At 41.4% G+C, this 6,314-nt stretch overlaps 1 pseudogene; it reads right to left on the minus strand.

Annotated features, from left to right (window-relative positions):
- Positions 1-235: 235 nt before the first annotated feature.
- Positions 236-634, minus strand: LOC116908928 (annotated as a pseudogene).
- Positions 635-6,314: the final 5,680 nt, after the last annotated feature.

Raw genomic sequence — 6,314 nt, forward strand, 5'->3', positions numbered from 1 at the left:
GGTGAGGCCCAAGAAGAGAAATTTATTTTAAAATAAGCATGTTTCAAGACTTTAGACCCAAGATAGAAAGCAGGGCACAGACAGCTATAAAGACTTGCACAAGTTTTCCGGGCCTCTATTCACAAGCTGGTTGATTCAGGGGTATCGGTGGCTCGCGGGAGGAGTTTACACAGAGAAACTGGAACATGACGACATTCTGAAGGATGGCTCTTGCCCCAGGTGCTCAGCTCACTGCTCAGCAGCAGGTGTTGCAGGGGGAGGTCCTGCAGGTGGTGCGACAGGGAGCAGGCTGGCAGCAGGGGGGCCTGCAGCAGGGGGCCTGCCCGGAGATGGCGTGGCAGCGGGTGGAGGCCCAGCAGCAGGGCCTGCAGACCACAGCTGTGCAAGAGCTGGGGCAGCAGGTGATGGGGCGACAGCAGCCCTGCTGCAGGCTGCAGGGGGGTCACAGCAGATGGGGCGGGCGGCAGGGCTCACAGATGGGCCCTAGTGTAGTGGGGGGCACACAGGTCACAGGGCGACACACAGTGGTCTGGCAGGACACTGGGCGGCAGCAGCAGGGGTCCCTGCAGCAGCAGGGCTGGCAGCAACCTCCACAGCTCTGGGAGGAGAAGGATCCACAGCAGGAGCCGGTCATGGTGGTGTCTGGGCTGGAGTGAGGCTGAGAGGTGAAGAGTGGTTGGGAGTTCTCAGGTGTGATGTCTCCTCTGGGTCGGGTCCCTTTATATACCTGGACAGTGCTGATGACCCCTCTTGTTTATCTTTTGACTAATTAATCCAATGTCTGTTTGACTAATGGTTGAGTCATTGGTTTCCCTCATTAAAATGATTCTCATTGCATCTCTAAATATGAACATCTTATACCCACTATTCACTGTGGAAACTTGAAAATTACAGCCATGAGGCAACAGAGTGCTATTTGACAGAAGATTTGAGGGTTTGTGGAGTGGAGTGTTTTGTTGTTGCACACTTACCCATCATGTACTGATTAATTCCTGAGGCCAGTTACCATGATCTCAGACATTTATCACTTTGCTGTGATGAGAACACTCCCAAATTCTGTCTTCTCATTTTGATTATGCAACATTGTTAACTGTAGTCACCCTTTGTGTAATAGAAACCCAGGACTTTCTCTCTTACCTGACTATGGCTTTACTTGATGACCAATCTCCCACCCCCCAGATCCTTCTACTATCTCTTGGTCTCATTTCAACTACTAACATTAAGATAACCTGGATCAAATGACCACAAAAAGAACTCAGTTTTTGACATAATTATACATAACATGCTACCAGGTACAGAGATCACCTACTGGATTCTCCTCCCTTAATGACTACTCTGGAAGCAGGTGTCTATAAACCAAACAAGCACTTGGAACATTCTTTATTTAATGGGATTCTTTGGCAATACATTTATTTAACATATGGTAATACGAATTCCTTAGCTAGAACAGCAGTTCAAATACAAAAAAATTAAAACGTATTTTAGATGTGTTTATTTTATTGTATGTTCCTGAGAATTTTGCCCAGATGCATGGATATATACCATGTACATGCCTTGTCCTCTAAGAGGTCAAAAGAGGTTACTCCTTGACCTGGAGTTACAGATAGCTGAGAGTCACTATGTGAGTACTGGGAATTGAACCTCGGTCTTATGCTATTAGCAAGCACTCTTAGAAACGTTCAGCCATCTCTCTAGTCCTCCCAAGTTTATTTTTATAAAGTATGTCTGTATTAAATGAAATCATCTAAGGTCACTGAGCATCATACTTTTCTGTAGTTCATGGTGCACATATCACTGATGCTTCTCGTCATAGGGAACTGAATTTATCTCTAAATCCTATTTTCTTTGTTGCTTGTTTGAAGCAGGAACTTCCTATGTATCTCAGGCTGACTTTGAACTCATAATCCTCCTGCCCCAGCTGCCCAAAGGTTGGGATTACAGATTACACCATCATACCTAACTGGAAACACGGATTTTCTACGGATGTGTTGGTGTATGTGTAAGTGCATTGCACATGCATGTATATGTGTGCATGTGCATGTGGGGTAGACAAAAGTCCATGTCAGTGTTTTATTCTTGTGCCTTGTTTTACTCTTTTGAGATGGGAATCTCTGACCTGAACTTGAATTTAGCTCAGTAATTCAGCCAAATTTTCTGGCCAGCTAACTCCAGGGATCCACCCATCTCCACTTCCCCTCATGGCTGGGGTTACAGATGCACACTGCTGTACCCAGTCTTTACATTGGGGATAAAGGTCCAAACTCAGATGGGAATACTTCTGTAGTAAGAACTTCCTTTACTCACTGAGCTATCTCCCCAGCACAGATGCTGTGGGGAGATCCCCTTCCCCCTATTCCTTGCTATCCTATAACTATCATCAAGTGCAAATGATGCAAGTTGTCTTACCCTAGACTGCCTAGGTGTTATTCAGTATATCTTTCATAGGAGGCAGGCAGGAAGGCTGCCTCACAGTTGTAGAATACTGCGGCTCTGCTCAAAACACACCAGATGTGCAACTTCAGGGTGGATCTCTTTACTTTCCAGCTTTGCAAAACCTCCCTTAACTTCCCAGGCAGCATCTAGATGATTTTAGAACAATCTCTCTTTCTCTCTCTCCCTCCCTCCCGTGTGTGTGTGTGTGTGTGTGTGTGTGTGTGTGTGTGTGTGTGTGTGTGTGTGTGTGTGTGTGTATGTTCCAGGCTCCAGGAACCAAAGTTACCCCAGTGGTAACTAAAACGTAATTTTACTACTTCCAAAGGAACTGTAGTGCAGTTGGTGGCATGCTTGCCTAACGCTCACAAAGCCCTGGGTTCGATCTATACTAGGTATAGATAGGTACATAGCTATAATCCCAGTACTTGGGAGGCAGAGGCAAGAGGATCTGGGGTACCAGGTAATCTTCTGCTACATAGGAAGGCATGTAGCAGCATGGCCTACATGAGACATCACCTCAGAAGCAAAAAGTGAGTTGACTGAGTATATTGTTATACCAGAGAGATAGAGGAGGAAGAAATGTAGATGTGTCTATGGCTAAAGGTGCTTCACATGCTTTAAAATCTTCTTCCCTTTGTTTGTATTCACAATGTGGCTTCTCTTCCTCCTCCTCCTCCTCCCCCTCCTCCTCCTCCCCTTCTCCTCCTCCTCCCCTTCTCCTCCTCCTCCTTCTCCTCCTCCTTCTCCTCCTCCTCCTCCTTCTTTTCTCCTCTTCCTCCTCTTCCTTCTCCTCCTTCTTCTTTTCTCCTCCTCCTTCTCTTCTTCTCCCTTTCCTTCCCCCCTCTCCTTCCTCTCCTCCTCTCCTCCTCTTCCTTTTCAAACCAGCAATATAAACAGTTGTATGTTCAGTGCACATTGATATCCAGATTTCATGTTGCTATGGAATCTCATGGTTATTTTTCTCTTTTTGCAATGGGAGTCTCCTCTAAAGACACAACAGCAACTTTATAACACAGATTTCTCTGGTGCATGTACTTCTCATCAATCACCCCATGGTGATCTTTTCTCCTTCTTATATAGCAGTGATCTACAAGGAGAGAGTCTGAGGATGGCTCAGCAAACTCTTCAGACATTTTTGTTATTGTAGCACACTTGGCTTCCTAGCCCGTCCTCATTGGGCACGTGGTTCATGTTCCCACTATCCATGATGCAGGGCTCGAGGATCCAACTGCTTGCTCTGGCATGGGCAGCAAGACAGATGCTGTTTTCCAAAACCATGTGTCCAATAACACTCAATACTCATATGAGGCTGTGCCACTCACTGGCTTTGTGTCCTTGCATCATATAATTGTGCATATCTGGTTTCCATGAGGGTTAAATGAGTTAATACTCATGAAACACTGAGAGCAGAGTCAGACATTTAGTGTCTCATCTTCGTTAGATGAGTGAATGTATTTTAGCTGGCTTTGCTGGCCTGTCATCCCAGTACTCAGGATGTAGAAGCAGGAGCATGTCTAGTTTGAGGAATGCCTGAACTGTGTAGTGAGATGCTCTCTAAAAAATGTGTTTAGAAGATTACATGGTGGGAAAGGGCACAAGATTACATGATGGGAAAGGGCACTCTCTCAGGGTAAAAGGCTTTGCTTTGTAAGCATCAGGACCTCAGTTACACTCCCAGAACCCATTTTTTTTTAAGAAAGCAAGGTTTGGTAGCATATGATCATAATTCTATGCTGGGGAGGAGGAGATGGGCAGATGCCCTGGGCTACCTGGACAGCCAGCTTACTTTAACCAGTGGTGATGGCACCTAAGAAGTAACACCCATGGTTCATTCCCCAAATAAACATGCATGTTTGTACCCTCAGGTGGATAAACACACACACACATACACACACATACTTATACACACACATACACACACTACACACACATACACACACATACACACATATACACATACACACACATATACACATACACACACATATACACACATATATACATACATACACACATATACACACATACATTCACACATACACATACACAATATACACATATATACATACACACATACATACATATACACACATACACACATACACATACACACATATACACACATATATGCATACACACATACATATATATACACATACACATACACAAATACACGTATATACATACACACATACATACATACACACACATACACACACATAAACACACATACACACATACACACATACACACATACACACATACACATACATACACAACCTACACACATACACACAAAAATACACACATACACACAAACACACATATATATATGAACATACACACATATATACACACACATACACACATACACACATACACACATACACACATACACACACACAGTGGTCACATTATTTTGCTGTATAATAGACTTTAACATTTGAATTGAGAACAAAGTCAGCATATTTGTTATGGGCCAGTGCAGCTGCCACAGGATACCATCAAATAAGATGAGTACTTAGTGGCAGATGTTTAGTCAGAGGAGTTGAACTCCTGCTGAGTGAAGAGGACAAGTATGAGTCAGAGCCATGGACGGTGCATGTTCCTGCAAACCCCACCACCCAGCAACACACAGTCATTTTAAATCAAAGGTGTATAAAGAATTTAGAAAGCTTCCTACTGATGGTGGGCAATATATTTTGGTTATCAAATCATAGAACTCCATTCAACAACATTGTTGTGAATATATTTTCTGTGGAAAATATTTTTTTTTTTTGTGATCTCAAACTCCTGATTGTTCATACCAGTGGGAGGACAATTGTGCATATAAAACGTGAATAGCTTACAGTTTATAAAATTCTTAATTTGGAGCATAAACATGCTGATTGTTTTATACAATTGAGCAATAATCTTCAAGTGTTAAAAGAAATTAAATGTTTTGTAGTTTATTTATAATTTAAAAATGTCAGAGAATCTTCCTATATCTAGTGGTTCACCTGCTTGCAAAAGATAGATAGATAGATAGGTAGATAGATAGATAGAAAGAAAGAAAGAAAGAAAGAAAGAAAGAAAGATAGATAGATAGATAGATAAGTAGATAGATAGGTAGATAGATAGGTAGATGAATGGATAGATAGATAGATAGATAGATAGATAGATAGATAGATAGATAGATAGAGATAGATAGGTAGATGGATGGATGATAGATAGAATTCTTTAACAGTACAAAACATTGCTGTAGGTTCAGTGAGACTTTGAAAAATAGGTAAGCTTTTGAAATCAGAAGATAATTAGAAGTGATTTAAGTTTTTTTCTCCAGCATGGTGACAGTTTCTTAAGACACTTGATTTTTTATTTTTATTTTTGGTGTGCACATAATGAAATTGATCTCAGTATATGTATTTTATATATATATATATATACCCTTATACTGTCAATATTGATATTATCATATAATTATTTGCTCCAATTACTATCTTCCTAGATCTTCCCTCCACTATTCAAATAATTTCCTCTCTTGCTTTCATAATATATAAAGTCTATTACCCTCTCCTTTCAGATACTGGATTAATTCATAGTAAAAGCATGTGCTGACCTAAAAATTATATAATTAAAAGAATCTAAAGAATGAATTGAACATTATCAACAGTGACTGGATTTTGTATAATATTGTAATAGGCATAAACAAATATAGTTTAAAAAAGTCTTCCCACAAAATGGTTTCATATCTTACATTTTACTTTTTATAATATGAATATATAGCAGGCAGTTGTGTGGTATTTCCTAGAAGGTTCATCATCTCCATCCATTTAAGTCATCTCTTTCTCTCTCTCCTTTGTGAGCTGGAGCAGAAGGATGGTTAGTCCCCTCTCATGCAT

Source organism: Rattus rattus, chromosome 9 (genome assembly GCF_011064425.1).
Source record: "Rattus rattus isolate New Zealand chromosome 9, Rrattus_CSIRO_v1, whole genome shotgun sequence".
Classification (NCBI taxonomy): domain Eukaryota; kingdom Metazoa; phylum Chordata; class Mammalia; order Rodentia; family Muridae; genus Rattus; species Rattus rattus.